Source organism: Prionailurus bengalensis, chromosome A3, assembly GCF_016509475.1.
Source record: "Prionailurus bengalensis isolate Pbe53 chromosome A3, Fcat_Pben_1.1_paternal_pri, whole genome shotgun sequence".
Lineage (NCBI taxonomy): Eukaryota > Metazoa > Chordata > Mammalia > Carnivora > Felidae > Prionailurus > Prionailurus bengalensis.
In genome coordinates, this window is record NC_057354.1 from 136965695 (window position 1) to 136990898 (window position 25204).

The window sequence follows — 25204 nt, forward strand, 5'->3', positions numbered from 1 at the left end:
GGGCAGGTGTTCAGCCACAGGAGCTGCGGGGGCAGGTGGCGAGAAGCCAGGTGCTTCGTGCGCGCTGGCGCCTCTGGATGCAGAAGGAGCCAGCAGGGAGAGACAGCGAATGGCAGGGCTGGCCTCCGGCCAGGGCTCCCGTGGACCCTGACGCAGCACGCACGGAGGGCCCCCGCGCGCCGTCACAGATGCCCCTCCTGGCCACCCGTGGCTGTTTACCACGGAGGGTGGGCGGTGGCCCAAGTGCCCACACCCCCCCCCCCCCCCCCCCGCCCCTGCCTCCCCACTCACAGCTTACGGCTCCTGCCCGCTCGTTCTCACCAGGCTGTGCTCTTGCTACTAAAATCTGACTCCTAATATTGGCCTCGTCTGGCAGCTTCTGAGACACGCAGCCTTCAGGCCTCACCCAGAGTTCTGGAATCAGACAGGGTCCTCAGGTAACGGGTCCCACGCGTCCGAGGCTGGGAAGCACCCCCACGCACCTCTCGAAAACCTAGGGGGACCCTGTGGTTGCTGACCTTACTCAGGTCTGGTAAACCCCGAAGGTCCCCTGAATTGAGCATAAAGTCCTTTGAGTCCAACCCGGGGCCTCTCAACCACGGCCTCACCCTTCCTTTCCGGGCCAGCCCTTCACCGCCCCCTGACGCAATCCTGGCCCTCCGGGGGGCACGCTGCTCAATGGGACCAGAGCAAAAGAAATGCTCTTTTCTGCTTTTTTCCTTCAAAACAGAATTCAGGCAGTTTACAAAAATGTGCGTAAAATAAGAGATCAAAATAAAAACGGGAGACGTTGTGGGCAAAGAAGACATAAGGGCAGAAAGCAGCCGTGGAACAGTAGTTAGGCATTCCATGAGGCCAACCTCCGTGAAGGGCACACATTTGGCTTTGAGTCTGCAAGTCGCCAAATCCAAAAAGGGAACGTGATGTGTCACGGGCTCCCGGGGTCCACAGCTTATGAACAAACCAGGTGCTTTTTCATTTTTTTTAATGTTTATTTATTTTTGACAGAGAGAGAGAGAGAGAGAGACAGAGCATGAGCGGGGGAGGGGCAGAGAGAGAGGGAGACAGAGAATCCGAAGCAGGTTCCAGGCTCCGAGCTGTCAGCACAGAGCCCGATGCGGGGCTCGAACCCACGGACCGCGAGATCATGACCTGAGCCGAAGTCAGACGCTTAACCCACTGCCACCCAGGCGCCCCACCAGGTGCTTTTCAGCATGCGTTGTCGGGACTGAGACACGGGAGAATCGTTTACCCCCTGAGATGGCATCACAGGAGGACAATTTGGTCAAGAGTGGCTTTCGTGGTGGTTTTGGCAAAGCCAAATTCTTTTTCCAATGCCCTTCAGCGTGAGGTGTGGGTCCGGGAGTTTACCGCAAGCCCAGGAGTGAAACAAAAATCTGAGAGGTCAAAACGGTGGGATCCAGGGCGTTCTCCCCGCAACCCCCCGCACCCGGGTGGACGGAGCACAAACTGGGCTGCAGATCTGCGAATCCCCTTTGGACGTCGCATGCCAGAAGCACAGAGATCGAGTGAGTGTCGGTGATTAAGGGCCCAGCTCGAAAATCATCCGGGTGAACGCATCTCGATTTTCGAACCGCGCGTGCTCACGCAATCTTCTCTTCTTGTTAAAATCAGAACTAGGTCTTCGGACTTTATAGGGAAAGGCTAAGACAAGCAAGAAACACAGTCCCTTCAAAAGACTGACTCTTCGATTTCTTTAGGGTGTCACCTGACATTTAGACCCTCCCAAGCCGCCCACTGGAATAAGGATAAAGACAAAAGAAAAAATAGGCAAGGTGTGGAAAGAACCTAGCCGTCCCGCCACAGATGAATGATGGGGGGTAACTGTAAAGTGGAGAATTATTTGACCACGAGAAGGAACGAACCCCTGCCATTTGCCACAGCGAATGGACCTCGGGGGAGTGATGCCTCGAATGGACCAGGCAGAGAGAGACGAGACTGCATGGTATCACCTGCATGTGGGATCTAAATGAAAAGCCAAAGTCCTAGAAACTGGGAGCAGAAAAGTGGCTTCCGGGGACTAGCAGTAGGGGAAACAGGAGAGAGCTTGGTCAAACAGTACACACTTCCAGCTGTATGCTAGGTAAGGTCTGAGCCTTGTCACACGGGGAGTCTGGTAAATAACACTGGTATGACTTAAATTTGCTGAGAACCTAGAACTTCAGTGTTCACACACACACACACACACACACACACACACACACAGATAACTATGGGAAGTGGTCTACGTGTTAGCTAGACGGGGTCTCCTTTGACAATGTGCGCTTACCTCACCTCGCCACGATGCCCACTTTTAATATCTTACAATGATATCATGTCAATTATATCCCAGTAAAGGTGAAGTTCAAAAAGAAAAAAGAAAAAAGGAGGAATGTTGCCACATTACCACGACTACCACGAGGCTCGTTTTCTTTACTCCCTTGAATCCCCATGGGGGCCCGAGAGAGTGAGGATTCGGAAGTTTCCTTATTTATTTTGAGAGACAGACACAGCATGAGAGGGGAAGAGCAGAGAGAGAGGGAGAGAGAGAGAGAGAGAGAGAGAGAGAGAGAATCCCAAGCAGGCTCCAGGCGGCCAGCCACGGAGCCCAATGCAGGGCTTGAACCCACGGACCGTGAGATCTCGACCTGAGCCGCAGCTGAGAGTTGGACGCTCAACCGGCCGAGCCACCCAGGCGCCCCAGAAGCTGAAGCTCAGCGACGCTAAATGACTTTACTGTGTCGTGCAGGCAACATCTGGTAGGGCCCGATGCTAATTCAGATTTGCCTGCCTGCAGAGCCCAGAGCAAAAACCTATTCCAGCAAGAGTTTGTTGAATATCTGTGATGTTCACGATACGGTCTCCTATGCTAGAGAACCGTAGTGTTTTTCAAAGGCTTGGTTGCTGTCCTTTCGCAGTCTGGAGGGAGAGTCTGGGGTGCAAGCAGCTAAGCCAGTTTCTACCAGGTGCCATGTCGTTGGGCCGTGAACGGCACGCCTCGGGGAGACCAAGATGAGGGACCAAGAAACACTTCAAAAAGCAAGTATTTGATCATGGCCTTGAAGGATGAGTAAGATTTCACGCATGGAGAAGCTGGGAGGAGTATTATTTTAAACGTAGGGGGGGTTCCTGGGCCTTGTTTGTTTAGAACTAGGCAGGGAACATCCGAGTTCAATTTTTACAAATCAGGGGAAGCCGTGTTGCCAAATCCGAGGGGAAATCTGCGTCCCAGGCCTTTGTCTAGAACGCATTCTTGGAGGGGAGAGACTGTCCTGTTTATTCTTGCGTCGGCAATGCCTGGTGGGTCCCCGATCATCTTACGTGTATGGAATGCGGTTTTGCAACTGCAACAATGGGTGAAATGTGGCTTCCAATAACCCCCCAAATTACACAGACCTGAGCAATGTCTCTCGTTGCATCCGCTGCGGATATTGAGAGACCTGAGTGCTTTTCTGCCATGCTAATTGTGGCAATGGGAGCGTAAGGAGACATTCTTCCTGCTCCTAACGGTCGAGGGCAGCTTGGTGACCCGAGGGTACAGAATTCTGACCCTCAGTGGCACCTCCGGGATGGCAGTGTGTGGGGAAGTCGCCCTCTTGTACTGCGAGTAAGTTCAAATGAGCCTTAGTGGTTTTCTTTTTTTTTTTTTTTTAAGATCTGTTTGTTATTTTCCTTTCCTTACCAAGTCCTGGCATGCACCGGTTTTGTGGTCTTTTCTTCTGCGCTCTGTCAATTAAAACACCGCCGTTTTCCCCCTCGAACACCGAGCATGCCAGGAACAGGGGTTTTTGTTCACGAAGAGGATGGGCTGGCAAACGGTGGAAACGAGTGCCCCCTCCCCGTAACACGTTGTACGATCTAGATGCGGGTGCTGTTCACTAAACTTTCATCCATACTGATTGTGGCATGTGGATCGTGTGTGGGTGGATCAGAGCTTTGCTTGCAGAAAATTGCAAGGATACCCATGCCTGCGATCACGCGGGAGAATTGTGCTGGGCCTGGAGCCAGAGGCAGCCCCTTCCTCTGAGAAGCAGGGAGGCCCTCGCTGTGCAGGTGCGCGGGGAGCTGGCTGGCGATAAAGAAAACCTCAAGCTGAATATTTGCAAACACAAGCCCAGCTTCCGTTGGGCGCGAGCATCACCTTGGGACAGAAGCAGCTAAGGTCACAGGTAGAAGTGGACCGTCGGTTGATACAACCTTCAAAGCAAGAGAAGAACGGATCTGTTCCCTGCTCTTCCCTTCCCTTCCCTTCCCTTCCCTTCTCTTCCCTTCCCTCTCCTTTCCTCTCCTTTCCTCTCCTTCCCTTCCCTTTCCTTCCCTTCCCTTCCCTTCCCTTCCCTTCCCTTCCCTTCCCTTCCCTTCTCTTCCCTTCCCTCTCCTTTCCTCTCCTTTCCTTTCCTTTCCCTTCTTTCCTTCTCTTCTTTTTCTTCTCCACCCCCCCCATCTTCTCCCTCCTCTTCTCTGTCTTGTCTGTCTTTCTCTCTCTCTCCCTTTGCCTCCCCCCCCCCCCCCCTTACAGTCTCGTCCCTTGTGGCTGGCTTTACATCACATTCAGCAGCAGCCTTTCTCCTGAATCTCGGGGGTGTTTGCTCTGCCCGGATCACGGTCTTCTGGCTTTTCCACTTGCCCACCCAGCAGAGTAGCCCTGTGGCAAACCCACACTTCCGCCAGCGTGTCAGGCGGCTGACGCCACGTAATGACATTCAGGCCCCGCAGAAAAGAGCAGCCGACGCGCAGGTGGTCGTCCAGAAGGGCTCCCCGGTGCCCAGCAGGAAGCGGGGCTGAGTTTAATTTGGTGAAGCAAATTTAATCATTTGCCTCTTTGTAAATGGGGACACGGGAAGAAACAAAAAAGATTTTCTTGGGAGGGTTCTAACCAAATGGGTGCTTCTGACGGCACACACGACTACGTTCCTCTTTCGTGGGATTTGCACAATTGGAAGACTTTCCGGTAGCCTGGAAGTATGGGAGCCTGCGTCATGCCCGGGAGACGCAGAAGCTCCAGAACGTACCTCTGATAGCGTCTCTGCACGGAGCTCTAAGAGCATGATGCAAGCTTATTTCAAGGAAAGACCGTGAAAGAAATTCAGATGGTTTTGTCCAAGGCCAAAAAGTCCTTGCATTTTTTTCCCCTTTTACTAATTTGGAGCAACCCTGATTCATTACAAATGAGCGCACTTCCAGATTTTCAGTTTATGTCTACTTTGTGTTTCGGCAAAACATCTGCCAATTAGATCTACGCCAGAAAACCTGCCTACCGCGAAAGCCCTTTAACGCTAGTTATTGTGTGAGGGTAGAAGAGTTGGAACCATCTCTCATAATCACCAGCAAGACTTCTCTGGGGTTTCAGGGCAACGTCACTGAGTAAATCATGTTCACGTGCAGCTCTGCACTTTGGCTGTCAGCGTTTTGTTGTTCTGTTTCTGGTGAAGAAAGAGTTGCTCTTTTACTTTTAAAGAATGTTTCAGCTGCCAGTTAAATTCTCTACAAGTTGGGGCACCTGGGCGGCTCAGGTCGTGGAGCGTCGGGCTCCCGATTTTGGCTCAGGTCGTGATGTCACAGTTCGTGAGTCTGAGTCCTCGTGGACTTCGTGCTGACAGTGCGGAGCCCGCTGGGGATTCTCTCTGCCCCTCCCTGATCGCCGTCTCTCTCTTTCTCTCCAAATACATAAATGAGCTTAAAAAGTTATTCACGAAAATGCGCTGCAAGTTAACATGAGGCTTTCCAGAAAGAGAAGCACGGTCCCTTGGACCGCTTCTATTGCAATGAACTGATTTTCCTCTTTGGGCGGGTTCAGGGGAGCTAAAATTTACATCCGTAGGTGTACTGGGTAAATTCGATTTGACTTCAACAATTTCTTTACCTTCCAGATGAGAGGGTGGCCGTCTGTGTCCAGGCTGCAGTGCGTTTATTCTAGTTGGTTCTTGAATCTTAGGAAAAAACAGAGCCGAAGGGAATGAAGTTCATCTTTATCCTAATCATGGACATCCTCATCATTACCGTTAAAACTGAATCTTGCAAACACACGCCGGGCTGTGCGGCAGGTAGGAGCAGGTGATTATGTTCCACGGGCAAAGCCGGGGGTGGGGGGAAGCGTCCCTGGCCTAGTAGAGGGGACAGGAATGTGGCTGGGCGTGTGGGACTCTTCTGCTCTGTGGGCGGGGCTCTCATGGCATCAGTGACCGGTGTGACAGGAGCTCAGGCAGGAAGACTTGGTTTCCCCCACTGGGTGAGTCACTGTGCCCACAGGAAGCGTAGCCGAGGAGAGGGGCACCTGGAGTCCAGCCAGAGGCAGGGCAGAGCAAGAACCCGCCGCGGCTGCTGGACCCTGCCTTCCTCCGCGTTGGGACGGCTTCTCTTCTTTGTCAGCTTGGTTGGGCTGTGGTGACCGGACGCGGGGGTGAAAACGCGTCTAGATGTTACTGAGAAGGCATTTTCTAGATGAGACTAGCATTTATCATCAGAGGCTGAGTAAAGTAGATCTTCCTCCCTATTGAGGGTGGGCCTCATCCAATCAGTAGAAGGCTCTAAGAGAAAACTCCAGGAAAGTTCCCTGAGGATGAGGGAGCTCTGCCTCCAGACGGCCTTCAGACTGGGAGTGTGGCATCAGTTTTTCCCTGGGAGTCCAGCCTGCTGCCTGCCTGGCGGACTTCAGACGGGCCAGCCTTCACGACCTCCCTAGTCAATTCCTTAAAATATGTCTGTCTCTGTGTCTCTGTCTCTCTGTCTCCCTCTCCACACACACACACACACACACACACACACACACACACACATAACATGACCTTCACATACATCAGCTGTGCCTACAAAAGACTTCCCCTTTGCAAAGAAGCTTCCATTGTTCCTTTGCTTTTCGACACCTGCTTAAAGGGACAGATAGGACACGCGGGACATCGTTTACAGAAGCCTTTATGAGATTTCTATGACGCCATTTTTACAATTTCGGGAAGGGAAAAGGACCCAGAACTTTATATTTTTTAAAATTCTTCAGGGCTTACCAATCAGGGGCTAACAGCTATATCTCTCAGCCCAGAACCCAGATGTTGCAAGAAATGAACACTTTTCTTGTCGTCTTCCCATGAGCCGTTGTCTTCAGAGCTTCCAGACTGCCCTCAGGCAAGGTGGCAGAGCTCCCAGACAGTTAGGGACACGCTGTCACAGGGAACCCGGGGACGTCTAGTGCTGGACTCACCTGTGCTCCCCAGTTTATCTGTGGAGGCCCCCGCTCTCGGGCAGCCCCACGGCAACGGGCCCGCGTGGAGTGCATCCCGGAGGCATCACCTTGGCCTCCGGTTCGGTCACCGTCCCAGCACTGGGTGCGATGTGCCGACTCTTCAGGCCTCTGCGCGTCAGGCTGGCGCGGGAGCATCTTGCCCGCACTGTGCAAAAGCCCCGTCTTCCCCGATCCGCTCCAGCGTGACGGCCTGTCCTGAGTGTGCTGCCTCCTTGGGGTTCCCGCTAGGAATCAGGGACCAGGCCCTCTTCCACCCGCCGCTCCTCGTCCACCCTTTCTCTCTTCCTTCCGGGAGCTTGGAGAACCTTCATGACGATGCGGGCGAAGGTCGTGGCCCAGAGACGTTTCCTCACACGCTTGGTCTGGACTCTCCTCTGCGTTCTCCTAAGGGTTTAGGGTTTTGGATGTCCCAGCAAGGAGGAGGCTGTCGGGCCAGTCCTTCCTCCTGACCCTGCCAGCTTTCTTGCAGGAGGCCGGGAGCCCAGGGCTTTCGTCCCCAGTGGGCGAGAAGTGGAGACGGGAGCAGAAAGGGTAAAATACAGTGACCACGGAAAAACGAAATTCAGTGACTATCTTAATGCTGATGCCATCACACGGCCCTGAGAAACCGGATTCCAATGGTGATTGGGAGTCCTCACGGTTTAAGGCAAACTCTTTTTGCTTTTTCTTTTTATTAGATTGTGTGTTCAACTGTTCCTATAATGTGATGGTTTTATCCTGTGCTTATGGGAGCCACCTTTTATTTATCTGTCTCTCATTCTCCTTACCTCCTGCCTTTGCCTCTCTGGGCCCAGAACGATGCTTGGTATTACATGGCACACACACGTGATTATTTGTTAAATAAGTGAGTGGATAATTTTACAGGTCCTTAGGGAACAAAAAATTTCAGAAGGCAAAAGACAAAAAAAAAAAAAAAAAAAAACAACTCCACTCCTCTGTCTTGCCCCCCACCTATGTCTCTGGGTTTGGGCTTCCTGATGGAGACCACAGACTTCAGTTGTTCCGACACGTGACCACGGGCATCTGTGTCACAAAGATGCCGGCAAGCAGATGTGAGCGTGCCTGTCACAAACGCTCGTCCGCAGGACCGCGTACAAATCAGGCCGATCCGTCCAGAATCAGCTCGCCGCGGGCCTAGCACACTATTGAAGATCTGCTGAATAGATCACCTGGGCCGAAAACAGTGCCAGTAATTCCAGACTCCAACTGGATTCCAGTGTCAAGGCACATCTTTCGCGAGCGCCCAGCTCATTTAAGCCCGGGAAGTAAGCATCCAAGGAAAGCTGTTGGCTTCGCGGGCCGCCCTGGCCCTCAGCCTCCGCATTCATCGCTGCGTCCAGCGAATGGCACATCAAAATGCCATCAAATACTGTTGTTGAGTAGGGTTTCCTCCCTCTGCACAATGGAGTATAAAGTGACCTAATAGATTGTGTTAATACTTCAGCGGAAATTTACAGTCTCTAGAGAGTGGTCTCCGAGCCCTTTTTACTTTTCTTTTATTTCAGGAAAGGTGGTTGCTGTGGCTGGATGTGGAATATTCCTTCTAAGCGTGGAACCAAATGAAAGTTCGATCTTGACGGGGTCGCTGATGCTAAAGAAGAAACGAGATTTTGGTGGCCTTGTGTCCGGATGTGTCTCCAGGGGCCCCGTTACTCCAAGGAAAAGCCAATGGATTTGGTGTGAAGGAAATTGGACTCCAGGCCCGCCCCTGCCCCTGGGAGCCTCTAGAACATTGGACCAGACGCTGAACTAATTGTCCATACGTGTGAAGCAGGGGGTTTGCTCTCTGGTTGCCACAGCTTTATGGATAAGAAATGCTACATCGTGGGCTTTTTCCTGTTTATTTATTTAATGGCGACTTATCTGGGAATTAAAGAATAGGACTTGGAATATCAACTTTGAAAGGCATCCAGCCTTTAGGATTTTGTGAAAGATACTGGAAAGAGTATGGGTCTTGTCATCAGACAGAGTAGAGCTTGATTGCCAGAACCTTCCTCTGTTAGCAGGATAAACCTGACCAAATTTCTTCATCACTCGCTCAGTTTCCTAATCTACACAGTGGGAATGATGTTACTAACATGACCTTTTGTTTGGGGTAAAGATTAGAGAAAACACGTGTAAATCAGGAAGCAGTCTTCAGCCTGGGGAAGATTTTGTATAATCCTTGGATAATTTTATTATTAGCAGCGAGACCAAATTATGGTGAACGAAGCAGGACCCTGAGGTTTTCAGAGTTCAAGTGTGGTCAAAAGGAAGGAGATTCCTCAGAGTGGCTTTTCCAGGCTTCATTGGGCCCTGAGTGTCTTGGTAGATACATAGCCTGAGAATCATTCATGATGAGGAAGGCAGAATCTATTATTGGCATCTAGTTGCAAACATATATAGATGCTTGAGTGTCTGAGAATATCAACTCCAAACATCCCTTTTTAAATTAATGGACTTTCTTTCTTTCTTTTTTTTTTAATGTTTATTTATTTTTGAGAGAGAGAGAGAGAGAGAGAGAAAGACAGAGCGTGAGTGAGGGAGGGGCAGAGAGAGAGGGAGACACAGAATCCGAAGCAGGCTCCAGGCTCTGAGCCATCAGCACAGAGCTCGATGCGGGGCTCAATCTCATGAGCTGCGAGATCACGGCCTGAGCTGAAGTCGGACGCTCAACCGAATGAGCCACCCAGGTGCCCCTGGACTTTATTTCTTAAAGCAATTCCCAGCTTGTAAAAAACTGAGCAGACAATACAGAGTGTTCCCATACGCCGTCCACAAGACATAGTTTCCCCTAGTATCAATATCTTGCATTCGTGTGTACGTTCTTGACCCCCGAGGAGACGATATGGACACATTAGTATAAACCAAAGTCCGTAGGTTACATTAGGATTCACTCTTTGTGTTGTACATCTTATGGGTTTTGACAAAAAGTTATGTTTCCATTCTTACAGTCTCATACAGAAGTTTCACTGCCCTAGAAATCTGCAGTGACTCACCTCTTCATCATTAGGTATTTACCCAGATGACTTGAATCCTTGTGGCCACACAAAAATCCGCATGCCAGTATTTAGAGAAGCGTTATTCATAACTGTCCAGACTTGGAAGCAATTAGATGGTGTTCAGTAGGAGAATGGACAAATAAACCAGGGCTCTCCCTTCGAGTGGAATATTCTGCACTGATGAAAAGCAATGAGCTATCGTCACCTAAAAGAAAAAAAAAAAAAAAACCATGGCAGAAACTTAAAGGTGGATAACTAAGGGAAAGGCAATCTGAAAAGGCTACATTCTGAGTAGTTTCAACTGGATGACCTTCTGGAAAAGGCAGACACCATAAAAGGTCACGGGTTGCCCGGGCTTACGAGGTAGGGAGGGAGGAACAGGTAGGAACGCAGGGGGTGCGTGGGACAATGGAACTGTTTTGTACAACTGTAATGCTGGCCACACGTCTTCACACATTTGTTCAAACCCACAGAAGGGGCAGCAGCCAAAGTGACTTCTTGTGTTAACTGTGAACTTTAACTAATAATAATGTACTAATACTGTCTCACTGATGGTAACAAATATACCATGACAACACGGGCTGTTAATAATAGGAGAAGCTTGTACAAGAGGTAGAAGGTACGGGAACTTTCTCTATTTTCTGTGGAGGTTTTTTATATACTTAAAACTGCTCTAAACATAAAGCCTACTTTTTTTTTTAATTTTTTTAATTTTTTTTTTAATTTTTAAAAATTTTTTAAACGTTTAGGATATATTTTTAAGAGACAGAGAGAGACAGAGCACGAGCCGAGGAAGGAAGAGAGAGAGGGAGACACAGAATCCGAAGCAGGCTCCAGGCTCTGAGCTGTCAGCACAGAGCCCCACGCCGGGCTCCAACTCAAGAACAATGAGATCATGACCTGAGCCGAAGTTGGACGCTTAACCAAATGAGCCACTCAGGCACCCCGTAAAGCCTACTTTTTAAAAAGCATAAAATGTATTTATTTTGAGTAAGAATGAAATCCAGCCTTTTGTAGCAACGTGGATGGAACCACAGAGCGTTATGCTGAGTGAAAGAAGTCAGGCAGAGAAAGACAGATCCCATATGTTTTCACTCTTATGTGGATCCTGAGAAACTTAACAGAACACCATGGGGGAGGGGAAGGGGGAAAAAAAAGTTAGAGAGGGAGGGAGGCAAACCATAAGAGACTCTTAAAAACTGAGAACAAACTGAGGGTTGATGGGGGGTGGGAGGGAGGGGAGGGTGGGGGAGGGGCACTGAGGAGGGCACCTGTTGGGATGAGCCCTGGGTGTCCTATGGAAACCAATTTGACAATGAATTTCTATTAAAAAAAAGAAATTGGTGGGGAAATTAAGATCATAAAAGAAAATACAAAATAAAAATTCAAACTGAAAAAAAATAAAAAGTAAAAAGCATAAAATACAGTAAATGTATTGCTCTGGAAGTTTGCAACAATGTATTGTTAGATGAGAAATCAATGTGCACATGAGATGAAATTATATAACCTGTAGCTTGTACTTTTAATTATATATACTCATAATTATAAATTATATTTATATATATTATTTCCACATTTATATTTATACATATATTTATATTTACACATATTTACACATAATTATAAATATAAATATCTGTAGAAGGATATGCGTGAAACTCATAACCTGGCTGATAGGGTACAGAAATAAAAGCCGAGTTTACATTTATTATGTTATTTTGTTCCTCTTGAATTTTGTAACATGAGTACTTCTTACCTAGTCAAAGGTCATGAGATAAATAGACAAAATTAGCTAAGACTATGCCAGAGAGAGAGAGAGAGGGAGAGAGAGAGACAAAGAAAAAATGGCAACAAATTCGTATAAAATAATAAAATGGAATGGCAATAAAAGTGCAAAACCAAATAATCGTTACCGACTAGACAATTTAGAAAACTGAAATAATAATAATAAAAAAAACACCCATAACGATGTAAGACATTACACAATGTAAGAAAACAATTACAGGAACAAAATGATAATTTAAATACAAAGAAAGAGGCAAAATCAAATAGCCAAACAATATATTTTGATATGTATGTGCTATTAAAACCATAGCAGGAGAATTAACCAACTAATTGAAGTAAAATTTGTAAAGGAGGAAATGCTCTATAGAGACTTTAGCGCAAGTATTTATTTATTTATATTTTTAAATGTTTTTATTTATTGGGGGGGAGGGGCAGAGAGAGAGGGAGACACAGAGTCCGAAGCAGGCTCCGGGCTCCGAGCCATCAGCACAGAACCCGATGCGGGGCTCGAACCCACAAACCTCGAGATCGTGACCTGAGCTGAAGTCTGTCGCTCAGCCGACTGAGCCCCCCAGGTGCCCCTTAGCACAACTATTGAAATAGTATATTAAAATTTGGATGCAGACATCTACAGAAACTCCTATCAATGCCATCTCAGAGGCTGTATCCCACTGAGGGATCACTGAGGTCTGACATCTGCACAGGGAACTGTCTAATTTTAGTCCCCAAAAGGAAAAGCTGTCTGTATCGATACCCGCGTAACCATGCAGAGATAGGAGCTGGCATTATCTACACGCCTCGGTACCATTTAAGCTGCTTCCCTGCCTCTCCACAGCTTTGGAGCCCTGCCCGCCATTGTCTTGTTTGTCCTCCACAGTGACAGGAACCACCAACCCCGTCCCCAACTGTGTGGGTCCCCGCAGGTGACTGTATTCGACTCTTCAGGGCTGGGAGAATTTTAACGAGGTACGTGATGTGGCTGAATCCACACCTTGCGAGGGTGAATTGCAACCTTGTGAGGAGGACAGAAAGAGACGCACGAAAGAGGGGGGTCACCGTGACCTTCTGGGGAGGACCACAGACATAGGAGTGGGATGTACTGACCTGGAGAAACTGTGAGTGTGTGTGTGTGTGTGTGTGTGTGTGGTTTGTGGCAAATAAGCTATATGATACACCTGTGGTCTGTGACAAAACCAGGAGTCGTGATTTGTACGAGGGAACGAGAGTAGCTTCAAAGCAATGCTCGCGGTGAGACGCTGCTGGTTGACTCCAAGTCGAAAAGACGCTTCGTGGTTCTGGACGTGTTGCCTTGGAAGGGTTTCCGTTACAGTGGAAAAGCGAGGTCAGATAAAAGGCCCAGTGTGAATCCGAGAAGCCTACTGGTTGCATGTGCACTTGCTCCATGAAACAGAAGGCGGTGAGGGAGGGTCCTTGTGTATTAGGAGCGCTCAGGGGCCCCCGAAGGTTAATTCAGGCTCTCTGAGGCAGGAGGATCTAGGTCCTTTTCCTTCATTTCCTGCACAAGGAGAGATCTGCTTGGCCGCTTTGTCCTCGGCTACAATCCTTTTCCCGAGGAGAGAGGCAGGCTGCCGTCCTGTCTCACACGTCGGCTCCTCTGGTGTTGGCACTTAAACCCTACCCCCCACCCCCCAGGATGCGTAGAAGATGTTCCCCTGCTCCAGAAAAAATGGGACCTCTGAAAGTCTGTGCCTGGAGGGGTCAGCTGTGTGCGTCCAGGGGCGCGATATCTCCATCGTCCCCAGATTGCGGCAAATGTAACTACTTACAATCCCAGAAGAGGTTCGCGTTATTTTTATCTGAGCAGGAAATGCTTCCTGATCCTTGTAGCTCTGGGGTGGTTTCTGATGTCTGGGTGAGAAGCATCGCACACAGAAGACGGGGAGTTGGTGACTTTCCCCACAGCACAGACGGATAGCTCAACAGTAAAGCGTAAGTGAGGACCTAACATTTTGCATTGGTTTTATTATTTTTTAAATGTTTAATTATTCTGAGACAGAGAGTGTGAGCGTGGGAGGGGCGGAGAGGGAGGGAGACAAGAGAGTCCCAAGCAGGTCCCACACTGGCAGCATGGAGCATGACGGGGGGCTCGATCGCACGAACCACGAGATCATGACCCGAGCCGAAGCCAGGAGTGAGACACAACCTACTGAGCCACCCAGGCACTCCTAAAAATTTGCCTTTAAAAGGAGAACATATAGGTTCCGCATGAAGGGCTGAGGCGTTTTCCAAAAAACATAATATGAGGTTTAATACATTGATTTCACGATATTGTCCAGGGTGCTTAGAGGCTTTTGTAGCTTTAATTGTACCGTATTGGATTTTCCTTACGAAAACCCACGTTTTGGTCCCCGTTGTTAGAACGCACATGGTTCTGGATTGGAGACGTGGAACCCGGATTCCACGGCTACGCGTCCTTGGACTGATTTGGGGCTTAGATTCCTCAGGGAAACAGGGGCGCACGTGTTGGGCTCATGGAGTTGGCGTGGGGCCAGATGGGCTACTCCAGGTCAGGGCACCTGAGGTCTGGCTTTGCGGGAAGACCACGCCTTTTCTGAGCACACCTGACAGGTTCCTCGTGAGGACGCAGTGACCGGTTTCATTGGAAACGGACATTAGTTTTGACTTTTGCCTCCAAATGTCCGTGCAAAGTATTTTCAACCTGTTTGCGCAGATGCGATGGTCTCTCTTCTTCGAGTGACCTTTAGCTCCTGACTGTTGTTGAGGGTAAGAGATCTCGGAAGAGGCTCCTTGAATACATGTGGTGTGGGGCTTGGGCATTTTTGAAGCCCGGCACGCAAGCCACGGAAAACACTCATATTTGAAATTCCTGTCGCAATGCGGCGTGGCCTCCGTGCCGGTGAGGGGGTTGTGAGGGAATGATTTCTGGGTTCCTAAATACCACGGGGCTCATCCTCCCACGGAGAGTGGATATAGCCCAGCAGCGCCCAGGCCAGAAATAGCTCCAGGATCCAAATTCCTTCACGATATTTAGAAACAACAGTTGTGGGTAGAAAGGTCCATGGTCATGGCAATATTGCTTAATTGGTGTTTCTTTTCTTTTCTTTTTTTTTTTTTTTTTTTTGCCTTCTATCATGGTCATTAAAGTACTTTTTTTCTTTTTTTTTTTTTTAAATGTTTTTTTCAACGTTTATTTATTTTTGGGACAGAGAGACAGAGCATGAACGGGGGAGGGGCAGAGAGAGAGGGAGACACAGAATCGGAAACAGGCTCCAGGCTCTGAGCCATCAGCCCAGAGCCTGACGCGGGGCTCGAACTCACGGACCGCGAGATCGTGACCTGGCTGAAGTCGGACGCTCAACCAACTGCGCCACCCAGGCGCCCCAAAGTACTTTTTTTCTTATTAAGCAAGCAGTGGAATTTAGACATAAAAACATAAAAATGAAAATGAAGGAAGTAAAAATAAGATACAATAATACAAATGACCCAGAGGCACCCGGGGAGCTCAGTCGGCTAAGCCTCTGACTTCGACTCAGGTCATGATCTCGCTGTTCGTGGGTTCGAGCCCCGCATCGGGCTCTGTGCTGACAGCTCCGAGCCTGGAGCTTGTTTCAGATTCTGTGTCTCCCTCTATCTCTCTGCCCTACCCCCCCCCCCCCCCCCGCTTGTACGCTGTCTCCCTATCTCAAAAATAAATAAACATTAAAAATAGTCAAAAAAGAATTACCCATGGCCACACTGCTCAGTGATAACCACAGTTCATGTTTTGATTTCATAGGCTTTGGATCTTTTTTTTATTTTTTGTATGCATACAAATATTTAAAGACCAGAGAAGATGAGAACCCACGGCACATAACAAGAGTAAACTCCATCGTATTCCTTGGCTACAAAGTCCCGTCTGTGTCTGTATAATATTCCAGCCAGCAGGCATAGGACAATGGGCTTTTCCAATCGTTGTTACACTCAGACTGTTTCTAATTTCTGAGTACGACAAACACTTCTGTGACCAGTGTTCTTGTGGCGACGCGTGTCTGCGGGATATCTGATTATTTCCACGGGACGGTTTCTCCCGGTGGGGGGCGGGGGGAGTTCAAGGAAGGGCGCGTCCAAGGTCAATGTGCAGGTGCATGTTGTCGGTCGCTTCCACACGACTCCCACGAGGTACGCGCCCACCGTCGGGTCAGCGTTCGGTACCTGCCGTGCTCTTGAAACTGTTATGATTATTTCAAAACATCTTTACCGATTTTACAGGGAAACAGTGCTGTTCTCTCGTTGCTGTAAGTCTGCCCTGCTTCGATGATCCTCTACGTGGCAGACGAGTAAACGGGTTTGGTAAATTCGAGTTGCCCACAGGTAACCTGTAGGAAGCTGTTGACTCCAGTCTGTTGTCTGATGTGCTGAGTTTTCGCTGCTGAAGTTCTCTGCTGCCCAGGAACAGTGTGAGGCTCTAGAAATGGAAAGAAGCGGGCCACGTGGCCGCTGGCTCACAGGAACTCCGCGTCAGGAGGCGAGGGCGAGGCCGCACGGATGCCGAGGATGGTGTGGGGGCCTGAAATGGGTGTGGGAAGATCTCCCAGCCCAGGACATTCTGGAGAGACAGGCAGTGCCAGCAGGGGAGGGAGGAGAGGGGCGGGAGGCGCTGGCTGGGAAGGGAGGCGCCGGGCCGGGGGACGGGCTGGAAGGGTTCAGGAGTCACAGGTGCACGCGGCCCGAGAGGCCTGGGGACAGGGCAGGGCGCTCCTCACTTGTCCGCAGAAGTGGTGGGGGCTGGATGCAGGCACCTGCAAGCTCAAGAGCAGGATGGAGTGGGACAGGACAGCGGGCAGGAGTCATGGGCAGGAAGAGGAAGCTTCCTCTCCCGGTGTGGAGCTGAGCTGGGGCCCCAGATCTTTGAGCTAGCGGGGCTTCCCCGGTGGCCAGAGACCCAGCATCCTGCAGCCCGCTGCGGAGGGGGCTTTCCCGGGGTGGTGTTGAGATGCCCTCGATCTCCAGCTTTGGCCGGTGCGTGGTGTGAAGGGTAGGAGACGTGCGGGGCTGTGGGCCTGTCCGCATGGCCTTCTGTCCCTAGAGCAGGAGCAGAGAGGACGGGACGCCGGCCCGTGGGTGTGAAGAGGCAGGTCGTAGCCACAAAGTGCTACGTGAGGCGGCTGTCAGCCTGGGACACAAGAAAAGCGATTTCCTGAGACTTCATGGTCCCTCGGGCTCCTTCCCGCAGGCGGCCACTCTGTTCCTTTTCTTTCCCGAGGCACAAGAAATAAGCACTCTGCCGTGCCTGGAGAGCCGTGCTCCTTCCCTGAGCTGTGTTCTTCCCCCCTTGGAAGGGGGTGGCCCATACCCAAGCCCAGATACCCCTGTCTCCTTCCGAGGGGGGAAGTTTCTAAGGAGCTGGAAAGAGAAGCTTCATGCCTTGAGGGAGACTTTTTATCCACTTGCTAAAAACAATATGTTAAAATATTCAGTGCATGTGTTGAATGTAGCCCAGCCCTCCAGAGCTATGTCTCTCGTGGTGGGGTCACACTGATTTCAGACCATCCCGGTACGTGCTGGTGTCCACATACAGGGGCCACTGCTGACTCACGGGGAGATGTCCTTTCCCTTCTAGGAGAAAATCGCCTGGAATGGATTTTTGCACTTGCAAATATGTTTGGGAAGGGTGGTGCTGCTCGAACCCTCTTTCCTATTATACCCTCAGCACGTAACTGTGGTCACTGAATGCCTGTGGATCCAGCGAATGAAATATCAGTGCAGCTTCCAGCACTGAGTGGTGTTATGCCTGCTTTTTGCCTTAAGTCAGATAGGAAACGTGCTTTTCTCCGTCGAACAGGCGGAGAGGGAACGAGAGGTGATGGTTCCATTTCCACTGCGAAGGTTAGCTGGCTCATTTGTGGCCATCAGCCACCTGCCCAGGAATAGAGGGCAGAATGTTCGGCTTCAGAGTTTGCCCGGGAGCAAGAACTTGAAAAGAGTTCTCAAAGGATGAACACTGACACCGTGGGTCAGGAGAGGCTGAATACCGGTTTGCGTAAGCTCCCCATTTAGAAACAGAAGGGAGGGAAACAGACCTTTACAGACTCGTAGAGGCAGCCTGGGTCCCCGTGCTGGGGGGGCGCCTGGGACATGAGGCTCTGAGGGACCCAGATGTTGGGATGGGCATTGGCACGAGATGGAGCCGATGGAATCCGCTGGGGACGGTCCCAGAAAACATTCTCTGGACTATCACTGCTTCTCCTTATAAGACATAGCGTGGCATCCGTGACCACTCGACATTGGCCAACGAAGGCTGCATCTTGTAGGAACTTCATGTGGTTGGTAACTGTACCAGAGATTGTAGCAGCTGGAACAGAGATCGTGGGGACAGCACGTGGTTGGCTGAACGTGCACCTGGCCGTGAGGTGGTATGGGGTAGGCATGTCTCTGTTCAGGGGGCAGTGACTTAGACCGGCAGGACATGATGGCTCTTGCGTGAAGAGCTCGCCAGTGAAATTTTGATCCCCTATTGAGGCTGATTACTCTTGAGATCCCGCCCCTGACATTGAGTCTGGACGCCATATCTCAAGCGTGGGAAGAGGCATAGCATGCTTATTCTAGATTGTGATGTCTGAATAATGAGATGGTCCCCGTGATAAGGAAAACTTACAAATAATGGAGGTAACGTGTTAAACGAGTTACGCCACACGTCAGAATCAACATATCTTGAGTCTTATCGCAGAGAGGAAGGACAAAGTTTCTAAAAAGGAAATGGATTTAGAAGTCATCAACGAGGATATTACTGGCATGTGGCTGGTTTTTTTGTTTGTTTGTTTTTTGTTTTTGGATAGGTTATCTTCTCATTCACTTTCTTCTCTACTAGCTAAACACTTTGTGGCTATTCTTTCGGGAGTCTCTCTGAAAATCAACAAGTGCATATTTAGCTTTTCAAAGTATAAATTGTATCCAAATTTTTATCCGTCTCCTGGAAAATTAGTAGCTTTGAGGATTTTGACCCCATCTCTGTCTTCTTCCAACTCGTATGTTATTCTTGACTTTTAGTTTGCATTTGGCTTCCTTTTCCTCACCTCAAAGACTCTTTCTATTATTTTTACATGTTCACCACTTTCTTAATCGACACCTTCCTTATGGATTAATTACACCCTTTAACGAGAATCTGCTCTTGAGTAACTCCCTTTGTTCTGTTGGCCTAACAATGTCTTCGTTTCACCCTGTTCTTAAAAGGCATTTCCTTGGAAATTCCAGATTGGTATTTATTTTACTTCAGCCCACTGGAGATATAGTTCCACTGGCATTTTCCTCTAGTGCCGCTGTGGGGAAGACAGTTGTCAGTATCACCGTGCTGCCTTCAGGATAGGCTGTTTAATTCCCCATCGTGTGTGTGCGTGTGTGCGTGTGGTTGTTTTTAGATTTTCTGTCTCTGATTCTTACGGTTCACTATGCCATATTCAAATATGACTTGATTGTTGTGGATCCTCCTCCACATGTGGAGGGCTTCCTGCCGTCTCTGCCAGAGGGAAATCCTCAGGGGCGCCTGGGTGGCTCAGTCGGTTGAGCGTCCAACTCCGGCTCGGGTCATGAATTCACGGTCTGTGAGTTCGAGCCCCACGTCGGGCTCTGTGCTGACAGCTCGGCGCCTGGAGCCCGCTTCCGATTCTGTGTCTCCCTCTCTCTGCCCCTTTCCCACTCACACTCTGTCTCTCTCTCAAAAATAAATAAAGATTAAAAAAATTTTTAAAGGGAAATCCTTAGTCATGACCTCGACATTTCCCCCCACAGTGTTGCCTCTGCCCACATTCTTTCTCCTCTCCTGCTGGGGATCCAGGTAGGTGCGTGCGGACACTTTTACCATATTCTCTGTGTTGCTGCTTCTGCACTGGTCTCCGTCTCTTTGCTTTCCTGTGATGCACGCTGCCTCTTCTCTTCTGACCAACCTGGGCACCAGCACCCACCCTCCCAGTCTAGCTGTTTCAGGACAAGGTTAAACAGCCGGTGGATTGTACATCTTAGTTATTGTGTCTTTCAATATCCAAAGTCCCATCGTTTCTTTTCTCGCACATGCCGACACATTTTTAACCACTTTCTTTCCTGAGGTATTTCTAAGCCTTTTATACGTGTGAAGCATGAGTGGGGTTGTTCTGCAAACCTTTATCCCGATTCTTCTCACATCCAGAGTCTTTGTAGAGCCATTATGTTCTCTGTTATTTCTGCTAGTTTTCTTTCATGATGCTTTATGTCTCTATTTGTTTGAGTATTTCTTTTTACATCCATGGTTATTTTCCTTGGAATAATATTGCAAAATTTTTTTTAAAAAATAGGAGGACTGGGAAATTCTTTTTTTTTTTTAAATCAGGCACTATGGACCCAATCATCTTAAGTTAAATGTATGGCTTGAATTTTTCAGGTTGCGAGTTTATGCCACAACAACGTTTCCCCCAGGCTCTGCTCTGCCCCAGTGAAATCTTGTTGGCATGTGGAGGTGAGGGGCCTGGGGGGTCAACTTGTAGTGTATCCTTACCCTGGAGTTAGAGGTCTTTCAGGGGTGTGTTTCACAGGGGAAGGTCCACTGTACTTGGATACAGGTTGCTTGGGTCCTGAGCCTCGGCCCCTTTTCCTGTGACGCCACAAAACCTCAAAAAGTGCAGCTCGCATTCTCAGCTTTGCAAAACTCTCTAAGGCATAACGGGATCCAGTATTCTGTTTGCTTTTCTAGGACCACGATTTCACTTAGATTTTGGTCCGGTAATCCCTTACTATCTTGTATGCTTCTGATGCTATTGCGAATGTGTCTATATTTCCGCGTTTTATTCAGAATTTCTCAATGCTTTCATCAGGGTTGGTATGAATACCCGAGCTTACTTTTTTTATCAGAAAGGTGCAATTATTTGCTTTCTGTCCATTCCTGATTATCCAAAGGATCTAGATAGGACTGACTTATCTCTTTAGCCTATTAAGACTCAAATCTATTCCAAAAATGTTTATTTATTTTTTTAATTTAAATTTTATTTCTTATTTCTATTAGAGAGAGAGAGAGAGAGAGAGAGAGAGAGAGAGAGAATCTTAAGCATGCCCCATGCTCGAGCATGGGGCTTGGTCCTATGACCCTGAGATTATGACCTGAGCCAAAATCAAGTCAGACGCTCAACTGACTGAGCCACCCAAGTGCCTCCTGGATTTTTATTATTATAATGCTATCCTGTGTTAACAGAGACTCAATATAAACAATGGGAAATCAAATGTTCTCCAGTATGATTAGGAACTTGCAATCTTCCTGGGTCTTCCAAAATGCCAGTGATCACTAATTACTTTAACTAATAAAGGTGTTTTAAGTAATTGGTTTGAATCTTGGATGTATCCGGACCGTATTTTTAAAGTGTGTTTCTGACCCGCAGCTGTGGCCTATTTTAGACGTGGTAGTTCAGTGGGAGCTGTGGCTTTAGGTGGCCCACAGTCACCTGATTGGGTAAGTCCCTGATTCCTCTGCACCTCAGTGGTCTCATTTGTAACTTAGAGCAAAGGTACTTGATCAGGTCTCCCAAAGCAATCCGGGGAGCATCAGAGAAGGTAGACCGTGCATGCACTTTGTAAACAGTTTCCATGCATGACTAAATGTGTTCTAAGAACTAGTGAGATACAGAATGGACAAGGGAAATAGACGCCCATTTTTATGTCTCTACTTCATGGATTCCGGGAAAATTAAAGTTTGTAGGAGTCTGTCTGAAGTTGCTCAGTAGAATGTAGAAGGCTGGGTTTATCAGCGTTCTAGAAAAACAGCCATTTGCAAAGAGAAGGCTCAGGCACTCAAAGGCACCCTTTATTTTCACATTGTTCAGTCTCTGATTTCAATACACACCCCATGTTTTCCCCAGAAATTCTTTTTTTATATGAAATTTATCGTCAGATTGGTTTCCATACAACACCCAGTGCTCACCCCAACAGGTGCCCTCCTCCATGCCCATCCCCCACTTTCCCCTCTCCCCCACCCCCATCAACCCTCAGTTTGTTCTCGGTATTTAAGTCTCTTATGGTTTGCCTCCCTCCGTCTCTGTAACATTCTCTCCCCCCCACCCCCCGCCTTCTCCTTCCCCCTGGTCTTCTGTTGAGTTTCTCAGGATCCACATATGAGTGAAAACATATGGCATCTGTCTTTCTCTGCCTGACTTATTTCACTCGGCATAATACCTTCCAGTTCCATCCACGTTTCTGCAACTGGCAGGATTTCATTCTTTCTCATTGCCGAGTAGTATTCCATTGTGTACATAAACCACATCTTCTTTATCCATTTGTCAGTTGATGGGCATTTAGGCTCTTTCCGTACTTTGGCTATTGTTGAAAGTGCTGCTATAAACATTGGGGTGCAAGTGCCCCTCTGCATCAACACTCCTGTGTCCCTTTGGTCAATTCCTAGCAGTGCTATTGCTGGGTCATAGGGTATTTCTGTTTTTAATTTTTTGAGGAACCTCCACACTGTTTTCCCAGGTGGCTGCCCCGGTTTGCATTCCCACCAACAGTGCAGGACGGTTCCTGTCTCTCCACATCCTCGCCAGCACCTACAGTCTCCTGACTTGTTCATTTTAGCCACTCTGACCGGCGTGAGGTGGCATCTCAGAGTCGTTTTGTCAAAATCTGATAGGTTTAACAATAGGGTGTGGATGGGAGGCGTTGGAGGGCTTCGAGCAGAGAAGAGGGACATGGTTCACGTTTTTGTTTTTGTTTTTTAATTTGATTCCTGGAATCATAACTTATTTTTTTAAAGACTTTATTTTTAAGTAATCTCTACACCCACCGTGGGGCTTGAACTCACCACCCCGAGATCAGGAGTCGTGTGCTCCACTGACTGAGCCAGCCGGGTGACCGGTGATTTTTACAGGAATGTCTTGTACGCGGTGAGGACAATAAAGGTGAGGACAAGGGGGAAGCAGGGTGGGCCAGGAGCTGAGGGAGCCGTGCAGGAGCGGGGGGGGGGGGGGGGGGGGGACCCTGCCAGGGCGATGTGGTGACAGGGGTCCGACTCTGAATATGTTTCGAGGGTGGAGCTGAGAGGATTTCTTGATACATTTGGTCTGGGGTGCATTTGGTATTGGGGGGAGGAAGAGATAAAAGATTTAAGGTTGGGTTACCAGTGTTCGGGCTTGAGTAGCCAAAACAGTGCGACTTCCACTAACTCGATGGGAGACGTAACGGTGGAACCAGTTTACAGGAGGTCGATAGGAATCTGGTGTTCGGCATGCTACATTCAAGAGGCCTATTAGTCATCCGAGCAGAAATGTCGCACAGTCACCTGAAAATGTGGGGGTTTTGCCTTATCAAGAACTTTTTTCAGACGTCTGTAAACATTTCAATCAATTCCGCTTCCCAAAGCAGATAAAAGTCTTTTAAAGCTGATAAACTGACATCATTTTTAGATTAAGAAATCAGATAAGAGGAACATTTCCCAAATGCTTTACACAATGCCCCCTGTGTAGCATATGCTATTCCGAATCACGGTTACTTTCTTACTCGCGGTCAGATAACCCCTGTCCTCGAAGGCTTGGATCAGCCGTGAGAGTGTGCCTTGTGTGTGTAAATGGGTGTTGCGTAACGCCCCGCTGTGAGGGACGTGTCATCGCAACATAACTGAGCAAGTTTTGCGTGCTCATCTTTTTGTGAGAGAAAAACACAATTTTCACTTCTTTAAGTTTATTTATAACGCAACATTCGTTTTTGAGTTTACAACGTGGTTTAATTTGTCAAGAGAAAACCAACAAATGGTGTCTGATAAAAAAAATCCTCATGTTTGGGGTGCCTGGGTGGCTCAGTCGGTTGAGCGTCTGACTTTGGCTCAGGTCATGATTTCACAGTCTGTTGAGTTCGAGCCCCTCGTGGGGCTCTGTGCTGACAGTTCAGAGCCTGGAGCTGCTTCCAATTCTGTCTCTCTCTCTCTCTCTGCTCCTCCCCTGCTCATGCTCCATCTCTCTTCAAAAATAAATAAACATTCAAAAAAAGAATCTTCATGGCCACTGTCTGTTTCCCAATATACATTATTTATTACGGAAAAGTATTCCATTAAAGGGCACCTGGGTGGCTCAGTTGGTTAAGCTTCTGACTCTTGATTCTGGCTCAGGTCATGATCTCACGATTCGTGAGATTGAGCCCTGAGTCGGGCTCTGTGGGGACGGTTCAGATCCTGCTTGGGAATCTCTCTCTCTCCCTCTCTCTCTCTCCCTCTCTCCCTTTCCCTCTCTGTCTGTCTCTCTCAAAACAAATCAGCATTAAAAAAAAGTATGCCGTTCTTGTTCATTACATGTTTCTCTTTAGTAGCTTCTAAAACAATTATTTCTGTATTGATCCATTACTGAAACAGAGTCTAGAAATTTCTACAAGCCGACACCTGAAAGATACGTCACTTTTCAACCGACTGGTAGCCCACCTCCAGCTCCGTGTCCTCTGTGTTAATACTAATTTCTCTACAAGTTTAGTAATATTTTCTATAGATCATGTACCAGTAGGAAAATACAAAGAAATCTACTTCAGTTTGTTCTCATATTGTCTCGTTTTATTTACTGAGTTTCTTATATGTTCCATGTATCATCCCTGCTGTTCGTATCAAAATAATAGGAAAAATAAGCCTTTCGGTTGTAAGTAACAAAGAATCTACCAACAGTAGGCAGATTTTTGTCTGCTATCGGTAAGATCAATGTTATCATTAAATTTAAGTTTTTGCATGGTAGATGCTTATACGACACATGGCTGTAAGCATGAGTTATGAGATCGTACATGTTTTTCGAAGACCGTCATCACCTTTAAGCGTCAGGTTAGCATGTGCACTTACGACAAGGTTCCGTGTTGATGACCGTAGGCACAACCCGTGTTTCAAGGTATTTTTCTGGTAGTTTAGAAGTTTTGGTTGGCTTTGTGTCATTATCGTAAACCGTTATGGGTCAGGTAACAGCATGGAGGACCAAGTTTAGAAATGAGACTCTGAGGGCGCTTGCGGGGGGGCTCAGTCAGTCAAACTTCTGACTCTTGGTTTTAGCTCAGCTCACGATCTCATGGTTCGTGAGTTTGAGTCCTGGGTCAGGCTCCCCAATGACAGCGCACCGTCTGCTTGGGATTCTCTCCTTCCCTCTCACTGCCCCTCCCCCTGCTAGTACTGTCTCTGTTTCTCTCAAAATAAATGAACTTAAAACAAAAAAAAACACAAACAACAACAACAACAAAAAAAAAAAGCAAGGGAGACTATGACATTGTCCTG